Source organism: Mustelus asterias, chromosome 16, assembly GCF_964213995.1.
Source record: "Mustelus asterias chromosome 16, sMusAst1.hap1.1, whole genome shotgun sequence".
Taxonomy (NCBI): Eukaryota; Metazoa; Chordata; class Chondrichthyes; order Carcharhiniformes; family Triakidae; genus Mustelus; species Mustelus asterias.
This window is the reverse complement of record NC_135816.1, coordinates 68,210,487-68,235,593: the sequence shown is the minus strand read 5'-3', so window position 1 is coordinate 68,235,593 and position 25,107 is coordinate 68,210,487.

Here is a 25,107-nt window from a genome sequence, read left to right as displayed (position 1 = left end):
CACTGAACATACAAACTAAAAATGTTAAAACCGCCAGTATCTTCATAAAATAAGTAGCATGTAGATTGAACGATTGAATCTGACAAACACAGCTTACTTGACACAAAAAACCCAATCCTTTGAATTAAGCAAACTAAACAACAGCAAAGTGAAATTTTAGGAAGATAAATATTGAACTGTTAGATCATTTGAACAAGCTGCACAGATCTCAAACTGTTTAACCCACTGCCCAACAGCACCACGGACCCAGGCTCAATTCCAGCCTTGGGTCACTGTCTGTGTGGAGTTTCTCCCCGTGTTTGCGTGAGTTTCCTTCGGGTGCTCCGGTTTCCTCCCACACTCCAAAGATGCGCAGGTTAGATGAATTGGCCATACTCAATTGCCCCTTAGTGCCGGGGGATTAGCAGGGTAAATGTGTGGGGTTACGGGGATGGGGATTGTGGTCGGTGCAGACTCGATGGGCCGAATGGCCTCCTTCTGCACTATAGGGATTCTATGATTCACTGGCAGCTTTGATATGTGTGAATTATTCAGTCAAATCATTTTCAGTTCACTTCAACCTAGATTTTTCAATTGACATTGTTTCACCGACAATGTGAACTAATTTACCATTAAAGGTTATTGCCAGCTTTAAATACTGGCTTCGATCTTTAGCCTGCATATTTAGAGGTTTGAATTCCACATGCAGAAGAATACATAGCATTATTCGCATTGAATTATTCTGTGCATGATTTTAGTGCACATATTTGCCCACCCTAAAATAATTTTTTAAAATTAATTTACGAGATGTGGGTGTCACTGGCTAGGCCAGCATTTATTGCCCATTCTTAGTTACCCTTGAAAAGGTGGTGGTGAGCTGCCTTCTTGAACCTCTGCAGTCCCTGAGGTGTAGGTACACCCACAGTGCAGTAAGGAAGGGACTTCCAGGAATATATTTCCAAGTCAGGACGGTGACTGACTTGGAGGGGAACTTCCAGGTAGTGTTACATGTGTCTGGTGCCCTTTTCCTTTGAGATGGGTTGGGAAGGAGTGCACCTTGTACATGGTACACACAGTTGCCACTATTCATTGGTGATGGAAGGAGTGGATATTTGTGGAAGAGATAGCAATCAAGCAGGCTGCCTTTTTCCTGTTATTGTTATTTAGCCACTATGAGCTGAATAATGGTGGAGTTGGGAGAAGTGGATGACACAGCGCTGACATGCTGCACACCGACCCACCCCCAAAACCATAAAGTGCTGCAGGACGACTAATTGAGGACCAAGTGGGACTTTCATCCCTCACTGGGGAGAAAGTCTCTCCCTCTGGAGCTGCCAGCCAATCTATCAGTCATGGAAGTGCCACAAACATGTCAGTGACCATTGCTAGGACTGCAAGTGGAAAAGGCCCATGGATCTCCAGGGCAGGTGAGTCTGGGTTCTCAGGAGAGTTTGGGCAGGTCAGGGAGGAGGCCAAGGGACTGGGGCAGAGTAGACTTTTGTTGCTGCAGGCAAGTAGGATGAAAGAAGGGTTTCCATCTTTCGGGGGCTGCCCACTGATTGGCAAAGGGCAACTCACAAGAAAGCAGTATCCTGCTTTCCTGCCCATTTTTTAAAAATCGAAAAAAAAAATCAGCTGCTCTCTCCCACCTGGTTACCCACAGCAAACATTTTATGGTATTGGCCATCATTTCAGGTAACAAGCCTTTTTGACCGTTGAATACTTATATAAACATGGTGGATGGGCTGCTGATTTCAGCACCCATCCACCGTATTATGAGGGTGAGCTCAGGTGTGGGCGGGAAGGTGGTCGGCTGGGAACCAGCCCTATTTCATGTAGCTCCCTGCTCAAAACATGCCCAGCAAGGGCAAGTAAAATACAGCTTTTCATTAAACCAATAGATGTTGTGTGAACATGCTGCTATTTGAATATGACCTCCCTTGTACTGAGTCTGCAAATTATTTTATCACCCAGATACATATAAATGCTTCCTGGTCACAATGCTATTCACAGAATCACTACAGTGCAGAAGGAGGCCATTCGGCTCTTCAAACCTGCACCGACAACAATTCCACCCAGGCGCTATCCCCATAATCCCACTTATTTACTCTCCTAGTCCCCGACACTAAGGGACAATTTAGTATGGCCAATCCACCTAAAACGCACATCTTTGAATTGTGGGAGGAAACCAGAGCATCCGGAGGAAACCCACGCAGACACGGGGAGAACATGCAAACTCCACACAGACAGTGACCAGAGGCTGCAATTGAACCCGGGTCCCTGGCGCTGTGAGGCAGTAGTGCTAACCAATGTGCCACCATGCTGCCCAAATTCACAATATTTAACTTGGATTTGGTCTACTTTCCCAACGTAATATTAACCCTATGAGCCGAGCAATACTCAAGTTCACATCTTATATTACCCAATAGAAATGAATTTGACTCTGTAAATAATTTTATTCATGTCACACTGTTCATGAAGGCAATCAATGAAGTGATTTCTCCTTCCCTTACCGTCAACCAATCTTAAGCTTTGAGGCGATTAGGAGTTGACAACATATGGTTAAACCTAGATGGAAACAACATAATACAGCACTTGGATGGCAGGCCAGGACACGTATCAAACTCTTGAGTTACAGGAACCAAGTAAGATGTGAACAAAAGATCCAATTGCAAAGCCAGCTTGCATCAAGCACCTTATGAAGTAGATCAAACATATCTGCCTGTCACTCAATGGATTAACTTAAGCAATTAAGTATAAAGCGGCCTATGTACGCGAATTACTCGACGTAATCCCTTGATTGATGGGCACGGTGGTTGATCTGTTGTGTAGGGATTTCTCAAACTAGTCGGCAGCTAAATATAGCTACAGCTGATGAGCAACCAAAGGACCTAAAGTAATTACACATTCAACAGCGCACTAAGACAAAAAAGGCTGCACACACACTCACGCACAGATAGAAACTGAGAAAGTGAAAGCAAAACCACATAATGCTTGCCAGTGCTAATCAGCCATCTTATGACATTGGAACATTTAGTCAATAGTCCAATATTTGTGGGCTCACCCCTCACCCTCAGTCTCTTACTGGGGTACGGTTCCAAAAACACTGGCACCGCCCCGAAACCCTGTCCCAGGATGACCATTCTTTATGTGCAAGCCATATCTGAGCAGGGCATCACAACTATTCCGACACTATTCCCGTCCATTGTTCATGCACAAGCATGTTTCAATGGGGGTCAGTGAAGAGCAATCAGGATTGCAAATCCCAGTTCTTTTTTTCCCCGTTCACTAGCTCAGGAGAGTCGAAATCCAATTGTGGTGTCTCAACTGCTAATTTAGCTGCGGTCAGCTAACTCGCCGCAGATTGACAATGCATCACGGAACCTTTGGTCCCTGTGGCTTAATACTAAATCATGTGGTATCTCTGCCTGTTAAACCATTGGGCAAACAAAATAAATAAGCTTCAAATCACTCCACTGATACAGCACTGACACCCATGTCAGTGAATTTTATTAACACATGATGCACAGCACATATACCATATAGCACTGTCACCCAATAGATGAGAATACAGCTTCATCGTATCAGAAAAATTAGATTGTTGGGAAAATTAGCCGGGTTGGAAATGAAGCAATGAGATTTAAACTCTCATCCTTTCATTTGACAGATTTACCACCTTCGGAGTGCAGGTGTTGCTGCTTCAGTATTTCGCCATCTGTAAATATGCTAATTTGCCATCTTAGATTTCATACATGAATGCGAGCCAAGTGTACAACCACTACACTACACTACACAGGGATGTAATTTAGGAAAAGGGAGATTTGTTCCTGAAATATGGCTGTGTTTTTTAATCTCCTCAGACCCTTGTTAGGAAAAATAAATCTGTCGGCAAATAATCTAAAATGTAGCTTGACATAATCAGTCATCAGTTCAGTTTATCTTTGCTTCAGACTATTGCAGTAAGCATCTTTTCTGGAGAAACACTGGGGTAAAATTGCACATCACAGGCCTTTTTTGATATCTGTAGCCAGCATTTTGGTCTTTGTTCAGCACCTTCCTGTTTTACACAGAACAACGGAAGAAGAAAGTACACCAAAAGCTGCCATCAACATCTCAATGTTATGAGATTTCCAGCTTTGTAAAACCTAATAAGTGCTTCAATCCATATCACTGAAATGTAGTATTAATGGGGAAAATCAACCATTAGCTGCTCACGGAATCACTTAACTTGATATTTATTAATTGCAGTGAGCAATGGAAAAATATTAAGGTGCAATTATTGAGCGCAAATTTATTAATGAAGGCCAAGTCTACAGTAACTATCAGGGCATTTTAAATCAAGAGCGGCAACCTTTGTTGTGTGTTTTGAACTGTATGCTTTCATACTGCATTGCTGCAGTCTCCCTTTACAAAGGAACGTCTTCTGTTTCCCCTTCATTTCACCTCTGTGGATGATCCAGTGTGGAAGGGCAGACCGAGACTGCTAATCCCTTTATGGCCGTCGGAAGCAGGTTGCGAAGAAACGGAGAGCAAATTAACTCCCTTTCTTCCTTCCACAAGCAGGAATCCGCAGCAGCGTGGCCAAAGATTGATGACATTTGTCACTTCATTTTAAAATGTTTTTTGGCACTGCCAGCATATGCATCTTGTGGAAGCTATGATATGAGGACGGCCCCTCCATTGCCTCCATTTTTATTGCCAGTGCATCAAAGAGTCACAAATTGATTTGAAATACCTATTTAATTGCGAACAGCTTTCACAGACACTCATAAAAATGCTGAATCTCCAAACAGCCTGGTTAGAGTGTTGCTGGGTGCATGTAACCTCAGCTCACCATGCAAGGTACAGATTGTCAGCCAAGGCTTTTCGGTTAGATGTGTGAGAAACAGCAGCAGAGAAGAAAGAATAGGCAATACAATCTAGCTGTTGAAAATAAACATTGAGGTACAAGGAGGGTCACATCTCTTTTGATATCAATACACTCTTAAGAAAAGGATTTGGATGTTCAGTGTAAATATTTTTTGCAAGACAATGTTCCTGCTCTCCTGAAGCTGTTAAAAGCTTTGCTGGTTTATAAATCTATGAATATTAATTACCCACAATATTCGACAACAAATAACATTATTATTTGATGGACTGCAATCAGTGGGAGTTATCCATAATCATAACCCAGACTGTATCTAACCATAGTGTGCCTTACTCTATCCAAGCAGAACAGCACAGGCTGGGATCAAATTTGGAACTTTTCTGCCTGCATGGCTCAGTCACTCGAACATATAAATCTGTTCAACCAGGATAATTAAACTTCCCATTTGGCCACAGTATCTCCTCCTTAATTCATTTTTTTTTTCAACCTAAGCTTGCCCTCTGTTAATCATTGCATCATTATTAACTTCAATTTCTCTTTAGAATCTTGTTTCTTCACCTAGGGCCCTTAAGAGCCGCCACAAATATAGCTGAGTTACTGTGGGATCCTTTGTATGGTTTGCTTCAGTTAAAAGACTTCATTTTAAGCTATTTCTGCCTATGTAACTAACTATGCTAAGCTTCAAACCAAAGTAACCACATTGTAAAACTCAGTTGGGAATTCTGGGATGAGCTCACAAATTGACTGTATTCTTTGAAAATGCAATGTTAGCAGAAATGACTTTTTCATAAACAAAGTTTTTCAGGGCCACACAGCTGCCAATTGTTTATGAAATGTAGGAACACAGTTACTACCGGCAATTTCAATAACACAGATTACCAATAACAGAAACTGTGCATTTAAGGGTGTTTTCGTTTTCAGTCTTGTTTCCAAGTTCAATAAGTATTCAAGATTAGTACAGGGCCTGCCTGTGAAGCTAGTCCCCAATCTCTCTCTCTCTTCGCTTCTGTAGTGTTAATTTTCAGTTTTATTCAATAAAGAAAATCATTTTTAAAATCGTACCAAATGCTGCTTACGTCTATTCTAAGGAATGGATGGACCCTACATTTACAAAACTATTGTACCTGATTTAGAATCAGATTTGAAGTTATAGGGATGGCTCAGGGAGAAAAAAACATTAGCTGTGCATGTCAACAGACCAGTTTCAAGGAATGAAGATTTGAGGCACAGTTAGCATTGCTACCTCACAGCACTGGGGACCCAAGTTCGATTCTGGCCTTGGTGACTGTGTGGAGTTTGCACATTTTCTCCATGTCTATGAGGGTTTCCTTTGAGTATTCTGGTTTCCTCCCACAGTCCAAATATGTGCAGGTTAGGTGGATTGGCCATGCTAAATTTTCTCGTGTTCAAAGATGTGTAGGTTAGGTGGGTTAGCCATGATAAAATGTACAGGGTTATGGGGCTAGGGTGAAGGGGGGGGCCTGGGTAAGATGTTCTTTTGGCGAGTCGGTGCAGGCTTAATGAGCCGCTTGGCCACCTTCTGTACTCTAGGGATTCCATGGAATGCTATGGAGGAGTACCAATATACTGAACACATCCTTAATAATGTAAGGAGGTAAGGACACATTTATATAAATCTTTTCCGCAGGAAAAGCTCAAGTTAAACAGTATTCTTTTCCCTTACCTCAGACCTGTGACATTTTGTTTACTAGTTTATACCAAAAAATAAGGACAATAACTTGGTTGATTTGACTTGATTTATTATTGTCACATGTATTAGTATATAGTGAAAAGTACTGTTTCTTGTGTGCTATACAGACAAAGCATGCCGTTCATAGAGAAGGAAAGGAGAGAGTGCAGAATGTAGTGTTACAGTCTTGGCTAAGGTGTAGAGAAAGTTCAACTTATTGTGAGGTAGGTCCTTTCAAAAGTCTGATGGCAGCAGGGAAGAAGCTGTTCTTGAGTCGGTTGGTACATGACCTCAGACTTTTATATTTTTTTCCCGATGGAAGAAGGTGGAAGAGAGAATGCCCAGGGTGCGTGGGGTCCTTGATTATGCTGGCTGCTTTTCTGAGGCAGCAGGAAGTGTAGACAGAGTCAATGGGTGGAAGGCTGGTTTGCGTAATGGAACTGGCTTCGTTCACGACCCTTTGTAGTTTTTTGCAGTCTTGGACACTGTTTGAAAGTTTCCTAAAATGTCTGTTTATATTTCTTTCATCAGTTTTAGGAAATACTGCACATCCAAAACATCTAGATCTGAAATGTTAGCTTTCTGCACGACCTCTAAATAACCAGCCGAATGTGCTGTTTTTCTTTCAGCTTTGCTAAGTCAATTAAAATAATGTCAAAAGTTGACCGTTAGCAATGCCTTGGGGAGTAGCAGTCAGTGTGTACCTGTGTACCAGTGTGTAGCAGTCAGCAGGGAGTAGCAGTCAGTGTGTACCTGTGCAGCATGTTTTCAAATCTGCTGCCTCCCTCCCTTGCTTCACGGTATTTACATATGGTTTCTAAACAGCGAGGTCACTCATATTGTGAGCCCAACAAGTGTGACCGGACTGGTAGACAAGTGGAATGCATGTCAGCCATATGGGCCACACAGTGACTGGGGTGACTGCAGCAACAAGGAGCAGAAAGCCTAAACAATTTCTCTTTCCCCTTGTCTGGGTTGCTGAGGCCAACGGCTTCAATTGATGCTGGGATCAAGGTCAATTAATTCGACACGGAGGATCAAAGCTGAGGCATTCTAATCTGTGTGGCAGCAAATGGTCCTTTTATCCACTCAATTATTAGCAGGGCTAATATGTACAGTTTGCATTTGGTTAACAAGAAAGCAATCGCTGTGGAGGCAGGAAGCAATGCACAGGAATTGGGAACATAACACACGATGAAGGATCTCCCTATATCATATTGCTGCTGCACTATGATGGGAATCGCCTTCAGCAGGCAGTGGGCAGTCATACTAAATCTAACTTATTCACTTGATTGGTTTCCAGAGAGTTAAATGCAGTTAAAGATGTGTCCTAAAGGTATTAGTGACATGAAGTGACTTCTGTACATCCTTCAGGGTAATATTTTTCGAAAGATTTAGTGATCATTATCAGAACTGCTGTGAACTAGAAGCCAGGCAAAGTCCTGAACCTTACTGGCAATAAGTCAAAAACTAATCCTGACCGATATTAGCAGAAATGCCCACTTTGATTATTCTATAAGATCAACTATTATTACTTGCTTGGTGCATTTATTTCAGTTAATGTAGGCTTCTCAAATCCCAGTTTCAATAAAGAGAACACATTTTTTTATATAATCGATGATTAAAATTCTCCAATATTAGGAGAGACATGCATGGAAAATCTGAGATTTGCAAATTCCTTTTTGTTCTTGCTGCTAGAACTCATCACCTGACCCAAAGCAAGTTGCTGAGAAATCTCACGGGTGAAAGTCATAGAATTCCTACATTGCAGAAGGAGGCCATTTGACTCATCGTGTCTGCATCAACTCTCCAACAGAGCATCTTCACCCAGGCCCATCCGTTGCTGTATACCCGTAACCCCACACGTTAATCCTCCTAACCTACACTGAAGGGCAATTTAGCATGGCCAATCCACCTAACCTGCACATCTTTTAGACTGTGGGAAGAAACTAGAGCACTCAGAGGAAACCCATGCAGACACAGGGAGAAAGTGCAAATTCCACACTCCCGGCAGGTTTAGTCCAGACAAGCACAGGTTGACAACAGCCCATGCACGAGGTGTGGAGGTTAATGGTAAGCTTCTTTAAACTTGACCAATAATCTGACCTATTCGAGAACTGACTTGTTGGGTTATCTGGATGAATTGGGGAGGATCCCAGTGATGAAGCTCCCCTTCCATATGCTGGGACTACGAGGGCTAACTGAGAAACCGTACTTTGTAGAGCTGCCCAGATCACAGTGCTGTACAGCTGTTAATGTCAGCTGTAGCTCAGTTGATAGCTACTAATCATGAGTTCTTGAAGAAGGCCATCAATAACAGTGAAGTAAGCAAAATAACGTGGATGCTGGAATCCAAAACAATGATGTGGAGATGCCAGCGTTGGACTGGGGTAAGCACAGTAAGAAGCCCCACAACACCAGGTTAAAGTCCAACAGGTTTATTTGGCAGCACAAGCTTTCAGAGCCTCAAGCTCCTTCATCAGGTGAGTGAGGTCTTATGTTCACAAACAGGGCATATGAAGACACAAACTCAATTTACAAGATAATGGTTGGAATGCGAGTCTTTACAGGTAATTAAAGGTACAGACAATGTGAATGGAGAGAGGGTTAAGTACAGGTTAGAGAGGTGTGTATTGTCTCCAGCCAGGACAGTTAGTGAGATTTTGCAAGCCCAGGCAAGTCGTGGGGGTTACAGATAGTGTGACATGAACCCAAGATCACGGTTGAGGCTGTCCTCATGTGTGCGGAACTTAGCTATCAATTTCTGCTCAGCGATTCTGCATTGTTGTGTGTCATGAAGGCCACCTTGGTGAACGCTTACCCGAAGATCAGAGGTGGAATGCCCGTGACTGCTGAAGTGTAGGAAGTGAACACTCCTGCCTGGTGATTGTTGAGCGGTGTTCATTCATTCGTTGTCGTAGCATCTGTATGGTCTCCCCAATGTACCATGCCTTGGGACATCCTTTCCTGCAGTGTGTCAGGTAGACAACGTTGGCCGAGTCGCAAGAGTATGTACCGTGTACCTGGTGGATGGTGTTCTCACGTGAGATGATGGCATCCGTGTCAATGATCTGGCACGTCTTGCAGAGGTTGCTGTGGCAGGGTTGTGTGGTGTCGTGGTCACTGTTCTCCTGAAGGCTGGGTAGTTTGCTGCAGACAATGAACACTTCAGCAGTCACGGGCATTCAGCCTCTGATCTTCTGTTAAATGTTCTCCAATGCGGCCTTCATGACACACGACAATGCAGAATCGCTGAGCAGAAACTGATATCCAAGTTCCGCACACATGAGGACGGCCTCAACCAGGATCTTGAGCTTATGTCATACTATCTGTAACCTCCACGACTTGCCTGGGCTTGCAAAATTTCACTAACTGTCCTGGCTGGAGACAATACACATCTCTTTAACCTGTGCTTAACCCTCTCTCCACTCACAATGTCTGTACCTTTAAGACTTGATTACCTGTAAAGACTCGCATTCCAACCATTATCTTGTAAATTGGGTTTGTGTCTTTATATGCCCCGTTTGTGAACACAAGTCCTCACTCACCTGATGAAGGAGCTTGAGATTCCGAAAGCTTGTGCTGCCAAATAAACCTGTTGGACTTTAACCTGGTGTTGTGAGACTTCTTACTATCTGAAACAATAACAGAGGATGCTGGAAAAACTCAACAGGTCAGCCAGCATCTATTAGGAGAGAAACAGTTAATGTTTCAAGTCTTAGACCCTTTGTCATTTCTCTCCTGATAGATGATGCTGGAGACCTGCTGGGTTTTTAGTGTCCTCTGTTCTTGCCATCAAAAACAACAGGTTGAACAACAGAACCATGTCAAAGGCAGTGAGTGGATGAGTGAGTACAAAGCTACCGCTGTAAATTACTTAAGTAAAAATAAAGTTACGAACTAAATACATACAAAGATTAAATGCAGATAAAGATCAAAAGATGAGATTTGGTTCTGACTTTTAAGATATCCTTGTAGGCCCAGAGGGTGCAGTTGAAATATTGGTTGTCTGGAGTAAAGGGTTGAAGTTGAAGGATTGTGTTCAGCAGCTTTGATAGCTTCTGTCATTGAACATTCAGGGGTTGCCTTTGTGGATTGACTTAGCAGATCAGCAGTGTTTTAGGAGAGTGAGAGAATGCATCTTGTTCCACACAAGTTGTACAAGATTTGTTCTGGGTTATGGCACTTGCAGATCACCTGGGATCTTTCAGCACAACAGCAGGCGATTTCTGGATACCTTCCTCTTCACCTTCCCTTGGACAAGAACCCTCCCTGATAATGTCTCAAGAATTATTGCTGGGGTTCTGCACAAAATGGCTGTTCACAACCAGCCTTTAAACAGTGCAAAACTCAGAATGGCTGCTATCCCTAACTACTGAATCATGTTGGCATGGTGGCACAGTGGTTAGCACTGCTGCCTCACAGTGCCAGAGGCCTGAGTTTGATCCCTGACTTGGGTGACTGTCTGTGTGGAGTCTGCACATTCCCTCCATGTCTGTGTGGGTTTCCCCCGGGTGCTCCAGTTTCCTTCCACAGTCCAAAGATGAGTGGGTTAGGTGAATTGGCCATGCTAAGTTGTCCCTTAATGTCAGGGGGACTAGCAGGGTAAATGCATGGAGTTATGGGTAGAGGGCCTGGGTGGGATTGTAGTCGGTGCAAGACTTGAGGAGCCGAATGGCCTCCTTCTGCATTGTAGAATTATATGAATCTGTTTTTATGTTAAGTATCAGGTTATCCCAGATTTTTAGCCAAGGTAATTAACCTTTTAAATGCCTCAGTCATTAATTTGAATGGCTCCCATTCTTCCAGGTTTGGTGAGATAGGGAAGAGTTATTCACACCTCCAGGGAAGCCATTGTTGATGAGTTTCTGTTTACCCTTGTGAAATAGGCATTACATCTCAAATGTCTGTGCATGTCTATTTGCAACCCACTTGAGCATTCTTTAAGTTTGGTAAACATTGCAGTTGTAAAGGGTCAGGTGATTTTTGGCATTTTTAAGGCTCCTTTCTTCACAAAATCTCTAATAGAATCATAGAAATACTACAATGCAAAAGGAGGCCATTTGGCCCATCGAGTCTGCACTGACCACAATCCCACTCAGGCCCTATCCCCATAATCCAATTTATTTACCCTACTAATCCCCCTGACACTAACCCGCACATCTTTGGAATATGGGAAGAAACTGGAGCACCCGGAGGAAACCCACACAGACATGGGGAGAATGTGCAGACTCCACACACTCAGTGACCCGAGGCTGGAATTGAACGCGGATCCCTGGCGTGGTGAAACAACAGTGCTAACCACTTGCCACCATGCTGCACATTTTTGTGACCGTTCTCAATAAGCAAGCAACAGAGTGTGAAAGATAATAAAGCAGCTGATTTACTTCACACAAGCATGCAACTTATTAAAGCCAAGCAAATTCCCAGTTTATGCCCAAAAGCAGCAGTCGGACATTGATAAGAATTTGCAATAATACAGCACAGGAACAGGCCCTTCAGCCCTCCAAGAATGGTGCTCCACCCTTCAAGAAAAACAATTGAGAATTTTGAGGATTCCATAGGAATCGCTTGTAAGTGTACAAGAATACCTGTTCAACCTGTCACTCCCGAGGTTGAATAAGTTGTATTCTCCTTTGTTTTTAGAAATAAAAATATATAAGCGGGGGATGGGGGAGAATCTCTGGCCTTCCCACGGCATGTTTCTCACCTTTCACCGATGGTGGTATCTTCTGGTCCTGTGGCTGTTAATGGGATTTCCCATTGATTCCATCCATCAGTGGGACCAGAAGATCCTGCTGACATGAACAGCTGGAGAACTCTGACTGTAGGTCATGCAATATGGTGCCGCCACGGGACCTGATGGACTTTGTTTGCCTTCAATAATTTGAAGGAGATTGGTGTAGAGAAAATAATTTCCTTTCCATTGATCACACTGAGTGCCAGCATCAATCACTCCCAGACTAGATACAGCGTAGGTCAGGTACATATATTTCTCTCTGAAGTAATCACAAACCAAGTATAGGATAGGTTAGAAGGAATAAATCGGGCATAAATCCCAAATTCAAAGACAAACCTCCTATTCCAGAAATGTAGTACTTTCTTACTCCAACACCAGCCATCTAGGATCTCTCTAAGATAAGACGATCAGTTTATAGCAATTCTGTGTGAAAAGGTTTGTTTTGAGGAGCGTACACACAGCCCAGAGAAGGTCAAGGATTTCTTAACTTATATCATACAGCACCCTACTACCATTCCCCAAATGGTTTGTACAAAACTTGAGTTTTGATCCCAGATGTTAAATGAAACTGTTTTAAAACTAATGCCCCACACTGATGCATTTACATTAACTTATTGAATAGTAACTATTTGTGCAATTTAACTAAACACTTTCCATGTTTTGCTCAAAAGTTGAAGCCTTGAAATCTGTAGTTAAATCCACGGCAGCCTAAAAGCAACTAGCAGTGAAATATTTAAGTCACCACAGTCAGTCATGGTACAAATAGCTTTCATTTACTTGATCTTTCGAAGTAGCAAAACATTCCAAGGATCTTCACAGCAGTGTCATCAGACTAAACGTGACACTGAGACAAATACGGAAGCATTAGGGCAGGTGGCCTATACATAGTCAAAATTGTTAGTCTTAAGGAGCTTCTTAAGACAAGAGAGTGAATTAGAGATGTGGAAAAGAGTAGGAAGGAAGTTTGAGAGATTTGAGGCGAGACAACTGAGGGTTGGCAGCAGGAGAAATACTTAATACGATTAATGTTACCAGAGAGGCAGTGCTGGGTAGACTAATGGGACTGAAGGTGGACAAGTCCCCGGGTCCGGATGGAATGCATCCCAGGGTATTGAAAGAAATGTCAGAGGTAATAGTGGATGCGTTAGTGATTATTTATCAAAACTCGTTGCATTCTGGGGTAGTGCCGGTTGATTGGAAAACGGCTAATGTTACGCCGCTGTTTAAAAAAGGAAGGAGACAAAAGGCGGGTAACTATAGGCCGGTCAGCTTAACGTCTGTAGTAGGGAAAATGCTGGAATCCATTATTAAGGAGGAGATAGCAGGGCATCTGGATAGAAATGGTTCGATCAATCAGACGCAGCATGGATTCATGAGGGGAAAGTCGTGCTTGACGAACATGTTGGATTTTTATGAAGATGTGACTAGGGCGGTTGATGGAGGAGAACCGGTGGATGCGGTGTTTTTGGATTTCCAAAAGGCGTTTGATAAGGTGCCCCATAAAAGGCTGCTGAAGAAGATTAGGGCACACGGAGTTGGGGGTAGTATGTTAAAGTGGATTGGGGACTGGCTATCCGACAGGAAGCAAAGAGTCGGAATAAATGGGTGTTTTTCCGGTTGGAGGAAGGTAACTAGTGGCGTGCCACAGGGATCGGTACTCGGGCCGCAACTGTTTACCATTTATATAGATGATCTGGAGGAGGGGACGGAGTGTAGGGTAACGAAGTTTGCAGACGACACAAAGATAAGTGGAAAAATGAATCGTGTGGAGGACGGAGAAGATCTACAGAGAGATTTGGACAGGCTGAGTGAGTGGGCGAGGATATGGCAAATGGAGTATAACGTTGATAAATGCGAGGTTATACACTTTGGAGGAAATAATAACAAATGGGATTACTATCTCAATGGAAACAAATTAAAACATGCTACCGTGCAAAGGGACCTGGGGGTCATTGTGCATGAGACGCAAAAGCCCAGTCTGCAGGTACAACAGGTGATCAAGAAGGCAAATGGGATGTTGGCCTATATTGCGAGGGGGATAGAATATAAAAGCAGGGATGTCTTGATGCACCTGTACAGGGCATTGGTGAGGCCGCAGCTGGAATACTGTGTGCAGTATTGGTCCCCTTATATGAGGAAGGATATATTGGCATTGGAGGGAGTGCAGAGAAGGTTCACCAGGTTGATACCGGAGATGAGGGGTTTGGATTATGAGGAGAGGCTGAGGAGATTGGGTTTGTACTCGTTGGAGTTTAGAAGGATGAGGGGGGAATCTTATGGAGACTTATAAGATAATGCGGGGGCTGGATAGGGTGGAGGCGGAGAGATTCTTTCCACTTAGTAAGGAAGTTAAAACTAGAGGACACAGCCTCAAAATAAAGGGGGGTCGGTTTAAGACAGAGTTGAGGAGGAACTTCTTCTCCCAGAGGGTGGTGAATCTCTGGAATTCTCTGCCCACTGAGGTGGTGGAGGCTACCTCGCTGAATATGTTTAAAGCGCGGATGGATGGATTCCTGAGCGGTAAGGGAATTAAGGGTTATGGGGATCAGGCGGGTAAGTGGTACTGATCCACGTCAGATCAGCCATGATCTTATTGAATGGCGGGGCAGGCTCGAGGGGCTAGATGGCCTACTCCTGCTCCTATTTCTTATGTTCTTATGTAAATCAGGCCACCAACGGTAGGACAATGGAACCAGAGGCACGCAAGAAACCACAGGATCGCAGAGAGCTCAGAGGGTTGTAGAGCTGGAGAAGGTAACAGAGATACAATCAATTCAAATGGTATTGAATGTGTGAGAACTCAGGAAAATTACTCAATTTACTTCTTCAGAGAATAAAAATAACAAAATGTTAATTGAAATAGTTTACATTAGGGGCAAATATTGTTGTGAAAAAAATGAAGCATTTTTGGCCATTGAGAATTATTTATTGGATTCTTTCTTGCTGGTCAAAGCACCCACAGGTTTAACATTAATTATTGTTAACCATTCCAGCAGTTGCAGAGAATTCACATGGTGGCCAAACAGACAGTGGACCATTTCATAGATATTAATATGTTAATGTCTGTTAACTGCAGAGCCATTGCACTATTCTTCCCCACAGACCCCCTGCCAACGCTCTGGGTGAGTGTTAACTTCCTGCAATCACAGATAGCTCAATTGGTTGAAACAGATTAATGGGTTTCTCAGGGAAAGATCAAGCCACATAATTTAAATACAAACATCTCGTGACCGTAAATGTATTCATGAGAAATATAATTTGAGTGCTTTCGTCCAGGGATGTTGTCAATGAAACATGGAACTATGCTTTAACTGTATTGCAACCAGAGTCAATCACTCTGGGATTAATAAAGATTAAAGATGGATTGGCCACATAATTAAAGGAACCCAAATTTCTAGGATCAGTTTAACATTGAGCATTAGTGCAGGAATAGGTATTGTTTCTGACATTGAGGAAGTTAATACAGTTTGTAATTAGCACCACCATTCTGTTTTCACCAAGTACTGTTCATTTACCTCCTTAATGTTTAACAAATGTATTTCATGGTAGATGAATATTCTCTTGCCTAGTGAAGATGAAGGACTAACAGGGTACATAATAATTCCAGTTAAATAGGGAATAATGACAAAGAGTACGCTGGTTTATTACTATTCATTTACCCAGATATTTGGTAACAAAAGGCACACTCTGCTGCACTGGGTGTGGAAGGACAGCTTAAAGGAGTTGCCAGTAATCTTAAACCTCAGGAACATATTTAGCATTAAAACCTAACATTGTAATTGTGCTACTGAGCTTCTAAGCACTGTCTTGCAATGCAGGAAGTAAAACAATAGCAACTAGCATGATGATAAAGAGAAAAAAAACATAAAAGTATATACAGAAATATTGGACTTTAAAAGACTTGAGGTTTTTTTTATGGACATATGAGCAAAAGATGGCTGAGGATGTAACATCAATCACTGGCTGAATTGCTGCAGGGTGATTCTCCAAGAGACAATGGAAACCCAGGTTCTTTTAAGGCATTCAAAAACTGATCATCTCTGGTAGAGACAAAGGGACATAATGGGCATCTCATTTCAATAGATCCTGTGAATAATACCGAGATGGAATTGTGGATTCGCCTTCCCAGATGGAATCTATAAAGAATGAGTTATATGCCAGTTATAAAGCTGACCCAGTGCCTGCCTGTGCGTGCATTCTGAGAGAGCAAGTGCTGGAAGTTGAAAATAAGAAAAAGAACACAGCAAGCACGCACGGTGCCCCTGCAAAGTAATTGCAGGTATATTCATAGAATTCATAGAATCACTACAGTGCAGAAGGAGGCCATTCGGCCCACCGAGTCTGCACCAATAACAATCCCACTCATGCCCTATCCTGCAACCCTAGGTATTTACCCTGCTAATTCCCCCTGACACTAGGGGCAATTTATCATGAACAATCCACCTGACGTGCACATTCTTTGGACTGTGGGAGGAAACCCATGCAGATACGGGGAAAATGTGCAAACTCCACACAGACAGTCACCTAAGGACAGAATTGAACCTGGGTCCCTGGCGCTGTGAGGCAGCAATGCTAACCACTGTGCAACTGTGCCGCCCTATCTTGAATCTCTCTCTGAGTGTGGAATTCAGCCCCAGTCAGCAAAAGGATTGCAGCTGAAAAGAGCACTGGGAAGCTTCCCTGCCAAACGACAGAACACTGGAATTGAAAAGCTAACTATTTGACTGTTAATGTCAACTCTATTGGAACATCAAAACTGACAATTCACCTACAGAAGTCAACTTTACTGGAATCTCAAATCGTAACAGCCGCAATTCTTCATCATCCACTCCACGCAAGTCAAGGACAGTTCTGTCCATCCCTTTTTTTACTTACTTACTTTGGGTTCAATTTTCACTTCTAATCTGTATGAATACATATGCATGTGTTTTACCATTTTTCTTCCTTGCCTTTTGGTAATTAATAAACTCACTATCTTTAACTCAAGGAAGTCTGGTTAAATTGGCTCCTTTTAAAACACGAGTATTGAGTCAGGGGAATGGGTTCCGCGAAAAGGGATCATTTTTAGTTTCAATCTTGTTGCTACCAACAGAGGGGGTTAAATAGAGACAAGGAGCCAGTTCATCCCTCCTCACCCAGGTATCTCAGCCGGATGGTGACAAATCGAGGGGTTGTTGTCCAGATCAACAAACTTGTCGAATCTCACCTGGTGAATGGTCGTAACATGATATGTAAATACTCTGTAAACTGCCTGAAAGGCTCAATGGTAAATCCATGAAGCGATGGTAAGCCTTATTAACCTATTTGGTCCCCAATTTGCATTGGGACTTTCAAAGCGATTGTTCACAGTGCTCAGCAAATGTATATACCAGTGATAAGGAAGGACTGTAGAAAAATAGATAATCAGCCATGGATGTCTAAGGAAATAAAGGAGGGCATCAAATTGAAAGAAAATGCATATAAAGTGGCAAAGATTAATGGGAAACTAGAGGATTGCGAAATCTTTAAAGGTCAACAGAAAGCCACGGAAAAAGCTATAAAGGAAAGTAAGATGGATTATGAGAGTAAACTAGCTCAGAATATAAAAACAGATAGCAAAAGTCTCTACAAATACATAAAATGAAAAAGAGTGGCTAAAGTAAACATTGGTCCTTTAGAGGTTGAGAAGGGGGATGCAATAACTGGAATTGAGGAAATGGCTGAGGCATTGAACAAGTATTTTGCGTCAGTCTTCACAGTGGAAGACACAAATAACATGCCAAAAATTGATAACAAGAAGGCTGTGGCAGGTGAGGACCTAGAAACTATTATCACGGAAGAGGTAGTGTTGGCCAAGCTAATGGGGCTAAAGGTAGACAAGTCTCCTGGTCCTGATGGAATGCATCCCAGGGTACTAAAAGAGATGGCAGGGGAAATAGCAAATGCACTAGTGGTAATTTACCAAAATTTGCTGGACTCTGGGGTGGTTCCCGCAGATTGGTAAACAGCAAATGTGACCCACTGTTTAAAAAAGGATGTAGACAAAAGGCGGATAACTATAGGCCAGTTAGCTTAGCTTCTGTTGCAGGGAAATATCTTGAATTTATCATCAAGGAAGAAATAGCGAGACATCTGGATAGAAATTGTCCCATTGGGAAGACGCAACATGGGTTCATGAAGGGAAGGTCATGTTTGACTAATTTGGTGGAATTCTTTGAGAACATTACGTGCGCAGCGGATAATGGGGAACCTGTGGATGTGGTGTATCTGGATTTCCAGAAGGCATTTGACAAGATGCCCCACCAAAGACTGCTACATGAGATAAAAGTGCACAGTGTTATGGGTAATGTATTAGCATGGATAGAGGATTGGTTAACTAACAGAAAGCAAAGAGTGGAGGTAAATGGTTGGCGATCAGTGACTAGAGGTATGCCTCAGGGACCAGCATTGGGACCACAAGTGTTTATGATTTACATTGATGATTTTGAGTTGGGGACCAAATGTAGTGTGTCAAAATTCGCAGATGACACTAAGATGAGTGGCAGAGCAAAGTGTGCAGAGGAAGCTGAAAGTCTGCAAAGGGATATAGATAGTCTAAATGAGTGGGCAAGGGTCTGGCAGATGGAGTACAATGTTGGTAAATGTGAGGTCATCCATTTTGGTAGGAATAACAGCAAAATGGACTATTATTTAAATGGTAAAAAATTGCAGTATGCTGTTGTGCAGAGGGACCTGGGTGTCCTTGTGCATGAATCACAAAAAGTTGGTTTGCAGGTGCAGCAGGTAATTGAGAAGGCAAATGGAATTTTGTCCTTTGTTGCTAGTTTAAAAACAGCGAGGTTATGTTGCAGCTGTATAAGGTGCTGGTGAGGCCACACCTGGAGTACTGAGTACAGATTTGGTCTCCTTATTTGAGAAAGGATATACTGGCACTGGAGGGGATACAGAGGAGATTCACTAGGTTGATTCTGGAGTTGAGAGGGTTGGCTTATGAGGAGAGACTGAGTAGACTGGGGCTATACTCATTGGAATTCAGAATAGCGGGAGTAGATCTTATAGAAACATATAAGGTTATGAAGGGAATAGATCAGATAGAAGCAGAGAAGTTGTTTCCAGTGGCAGGTGAAACTAGAACTAGGGGGCATGGCCCCAAAATAAGGGACAGCATATTTAGGACCGAGTTGAGAAGGAACTTCTTCACACAAAGGGCTGTGAATCTGTGGAATTCCCTGCCCAGTGAAGCATTTGAGTCTACCTCATTGAATGTTTTTATGGCAAGGATAGATAAATTTTTGAACAGTAAAGGAATTAAGGGTTATGGTGAGCGGGCGGGTAAGTGGAGCTGAGCCCACAAAAAGATTAGCCATGATCTTATCGAACGGCGGAGCAGGCTCGAGGGGCCAGATGGCCTACTCCTGCTCCTAGTTCTTATGTTCTTCTGTCATTAAGTCAAGTCACAAAGTCATTCAAAGTATGGAGAGCATTCTTTTGGGCATGGAACAAGAGGGTAGTTGGAGTTCATGTTACTGTATTCAAATCAGAATTTTCAGAAGAGGGAATAAAGGACAATAACATTTTACCAAAAGAAAACCCGCAGTCAAATCATCATCAGCTCAGGCCAGAGTTGTCTGAGAGGTCACAGTAACAACTTGTTATGCATTATTGAATAAAAGAGTGTTTAAACTTCAAGGTCATCAGCCTTGCCTGTTCCACTAGCCATTGGTCTGTAAAACATCATTTATTTTATTCAGGACGCATTGATATCATTACAAGGTGGCTGTCTCTCATACACACTGGTATAGCAACTTCTTAAACTTAAGCAAAGACAACTTCTTAAACTTAAACATTGAAGTCTAAGGAAAAGACCAAGTAATTCACTAACCCTTTAAGCTTTCAATGTTAGAAAAGAGCCACAGTTGTAGACACCACTGAATCAAGTCATTTTGACACACCCAGCCTTGAAGAAGAGCCATCCAGACTCAAAACCTTAGCTCTATTCTCTCTCCACAGATGCTGTTAGCCTGCTGAGATTTTCCAGCATTTTCTGTTTTTGTTGCATTTGACCCACAATCTGTGCCAATATGAACACTCCATGCAAATAAACAGCCTCAATCACATGTCGTCACCTTGTTCCCATTTCACTTCAACCTCACCTACCTGTCCAATCTGACATTGACTGTCAACTGTCAACTTCTGACTCTGGGAAAAAATCCACAGCCTCACAACTCTGAATGGGAAGTTTCTCTTGCTCCTCATATTTTCTTGTATCTATGGCTACTGTCATCAGGTGCCAGGATTTCCCCTTTCTTTTCCACTCCTCAATCGATTGTAACAGTTTTTTTTAAACTTATATGGATGAATGTGCCAATTCAGCCTATGTACTTAACCATTGACATGCAGACTGCAAATAATTCAGTCTGACAGGCTCTCTTGAAATTAAACACAAAAAGAGTTCATTTTACTGTGCAAAAAAACCCCACCTTGGTAAACATATAAAAATATTTTTAAAAGGTAAGCACATGTCCCGACAGTCACAACACACACGCGGAAAATTATAAGTTATTCAGTAGTCATTATTAACAGTTATACAGTAATGCTTGGCCAAATTAAGATTCAATGATAAAAAAGAAAACAGATAGATAGTTCACTGTTTGAGCACTTTGCTGTTGTTTGTGGTTGAAGCATCTCTTTAAATAGTGGGCCTTGTTTTCCCTGGAAATGTTGCTTTAGAATCTCCTCTGTCTATTGTTTTGAGTCGGATATAAGCAGGCAGAGTTCACTCCAGTTAGATGATGATAAAGAGGTATGCAGTCTCATTGCTGCCTTCAGTGGTTTCTTCTCAAAACTGCTTCAAACGCAACTATGTGTTGTAATAAAAGACATTTTAAAACAGTGATACTGATTGCGCGACCTCCCTTTTCATAATGATTTGAGGATTCCATACGAGACAATTGATCAGCTCATGTCTGGACAGACTTTATTGTTGTTGTGGCCTCAGATGATTAATTTTTCTTATAACCTCCCAGCCATCACTTCTGAATGGCTGGAAATTCCCTCAGATGAGCTCGCAAGAACATATTTTTAACACCTTCAACCCGGAACTAAAGAAAAGCCAGGCAGTGTGCCTTAATGATTATCATCTGCTGGCTCTGACATCCATCATTATGAAGTGCTTCGAAATGTTAGTCCTGGCACAAATCAATTCCGGCCTCCCAGATTGCCTGGATCCACTACAGTTCACCTACCGCCACAACAGGTCCATAGCAGGCGCCGTCTCCCTGGCCCTACACTCAACCGGGAAACACCCAGATAACAAAAAACCTATGTCAGACTCCTATTTATCAACTACAGCTCAACCTCAACCATTATTTCTATGAAACTCATCTCTAAGCTCCATGGCCTGGGACTCGGCTCCTGCCTCTGCAACTGGACCCTCGACTTCCTAACCCGCAGACTGCAATCAGTATGGATAGGCAATACTTCCTCCACCATCATCCTCACCACCGGTGCTCCGCAAGGCTGTGTCCTCAGCCCATTACTACACCTCTTATATACTTATGACTGTGTGGCCAAATTCCCCTCCAACTCAATTTTTAAGTTTGCTGATATCACCACCATAGTGGGTCAGATCTCAAACAATGACAAGGTACAGTACAGGAAAGAGATCAAGAATCGAGTGAACTGGTGCGAAGACAATAATCTCTCCCTCAATGTCAACGAAAGGAAGGAGATTGTCATCGATTTCAAGAAGTGTAGTGGAGAACATCAATGGGGACGAAGTAGAAATGGTCATGAGCTTCAAGGTTTTAGGTGTCCAGATCACCAACAACCGTCCTGGTCCCTCCATGCTGATGCTATAGTTAAAAAAGCCCACCAATGCCTCTACTTTCTCAGAAGACTAAGGAAATTTAGAATGTCCGCTACGACTCTCACCATCATTTACAAGACATACCATAGAAAGTATTCTTTCTGGTTGTAGCACAGCTTGATATGGCTCCTGCTCTGTCCAAGACCACAAGAAACTACAAAGGGTCATGACCAAAGTCCATCACTCAAACCAGCATCCCACCCATTGACACTGTCTATACTTCCTGCTGCCTCGGAAAAGCAGCCAGCATAATTAAGGACCCCACGCACCCCGGACAAACTCTTTTCCACCTTCTTCCATTGGGAAAAAGATACAAAAGTCTGAGGGCACGTACCAACCGACTCGAGAACAACTTTTTCCCTGCTGCCATCTGACTTTTGAACTGACCTACCTCGCATTAAGTTAATCTTTCTCTACACCCTAGATATGACTGTAACACTACATTTTGCACTCTCTCCTTTCCTCCTCTATGTATGGTTCGCAAGAAACAATACTTTTCACTGTATACTAATACAGGTGACAATAAGAAACCAAATCAAATCAAAAACATAGCCATTGTGTCTATAGATTTCCTGCCTTTCCCTGATGGCAAGGAGTGTTGCTCCATCGTAATCCAAATGGCGAGGACCAGTTTCAGTCCATCTTTGAAGTAATTCTTGACATCAGCAGGTGTGAAATTCCACAGGAGGTTTGCCTTGGCGTGTCCTAATTGTAATGTACATTGGAAACTTCCAGAAACTGACCAACTTGTCATTGTAGATGCCTTTACTTGGCGAGTCATTTTAAAGAAATTTAATATATATGTATTGTATATATCTATCTGACTAGCTGATGCAATTACAAATTAATTCTCCACATTGCACATGATGTATCATCATGACAATAGTGTCTCATTCATTTTGCCAGATGAGGACACACAAATCGTGAAGCCAGGCAGGTATCATCCTCGCTTCGTGTGACTGACAATGAGCATGACCATCCCTCGGAATTGGATGATAGAACCAACACAGCTAGTTATCCAGTTCTGCATGCATTGCCATGGCGTTTGTCACATAATTGACAGTACCAACAGTACCTTTTCTACCTCCCCTCTAACATCCTTTCATGATTATAACCACTTCCATTATGTCAGTCTGTATTCTGTGTACACATGGAAAAATCCCCAAGTTTCCCTGGTTTTCTGTATATTGATGTGGAGATGCTGGCGTTGGACTGGGGTAAACACAGTAAGAGTTTTAACAACACCAGGTTAAAGTCCAACAGGTTTATTTGGTAGCAAATGCCAATGGCATTTGCCACCAAATAAATCTGTTGGACTTTAACCTGGTGTTGTTAAAACTCTTACCTTCTGTATATTGCCTTTCCTGATGCCAAGTTGCCCATTGAACAGGAACTGGTTGCTGGCTGAGGTCTGAATGTGCTCCAGATGAGTACAAGAGGGCAGTATATCTTTGTGCTACCCATTTCACTGGTGAAAGAGCAGTAGGACATGGTATCTGCAACAGAACATAATAACCCACTAATCAGCAGTGATCCTGTAAGTTATACCCAATAGTTAATATCCTGAAGACATTATGTCATTATTGGGCAGGCATAGGGTTTGACTAAAATGTCAATACATCAGCTAAACTATCAAGATGAGATTACTGGTTTGAAATCAATTGCATGTATCCATTGTACTGGCTCCAATACAGTTGGATCTTCTTGTGCCAGCAGTGGATATTGTGACTGATGCCAACAATGTTGCTGATATCAGCAGTACCCATCATTTGCACTATCCTCGCTATCCCTGGATGGCCTTGTACACCAGTCAAATGGTGCTACCACTTGCCATTGCCAGAGGCATCTTTTACAAAGGCATCATTTTTAAACATTTTAATGTGGGTTGGCTATCTCGAACATTGAATCTCGTTCAGAGTGATACTATTGTATCTGTCACTAAACGTCCTAAAGCTCTCTCCTTGTCACTGCTACTGGCTTTTTTTTTGTTGCCTTGCTGAGGACACCTTCCCACTATGTTTTAAAATTCACATGGCAGTCTGACTTCTTCTTCAATCCATCGAGGTCTTCATCGACAATAATTTCCACTGCAGCCAGGGTTTGTGCATAAGCTAATTAAACTGTAATCAATAATGTGCGAGTTAGGTTGACTGGCCATGCTAAATTGTCCCTTAGTGTCAGGGTGGGATAGCTAGTGTAAATGCATGGGGTTATGGGGATAGGGTCTGGGTGGGATTGTGGTCAGTGCAGACGCGATGGGCTGAATGGCCTCCTTCTGCACTTAGGATTCTATGAATGTAATTGATTTCTCAGTGGTTCTGATCCAGTGCGGTAATCACAGCAAACTAGGAACTTAGTCCACAAACAGCAAATTCAATTATGTGACAAATGCCATGGCAATGCATGCAGAACTGGATAACTAGCTGTGTTGGTTCTATCTTCCAATTCCGAGGGATGGTCATGCTCATTGTCAGTCACACGAAGCGAGGATGATACCTGCCTGGCTTCACGATTTGTGTGTCCTCATCTGGCAAAGCAGGCTGATCCTGGAACCATGGGTCCTTGGCAGAGGGGATAAGAGTTACGCGAGGAAGGGTCAGGGTTCTTGAGCCAGAATTCTGCCCCCTCTCTGCTTTTCTGCACAGAGTTTGTGTGGTCGGTTTTGACTGTGGTGCAGCTTGTCGTATGAGGCATCCACCGTATGGCACCATTTGTGCAAGATCCTCCTACACACCAATGTCAACTTAAGTTTAAGTTAAAGTTTATTTATTAGTGTCACAAGTATGCTTATAATAACACTGCAATGAAATCACTGTGGAAATTCCTTTGTTGCCACACTCCAGCACCTGTTTGGGTACACAGAGAGAATTTAGTACGGTCAATGCACTTAGCCAGTCTTTCGGACTGTGGGAGGAAACCCGGAGCACTCGGAGGAAACCCACGCAGACATGGGGAGAACATGCAGACTCCACACAGTCATAGAA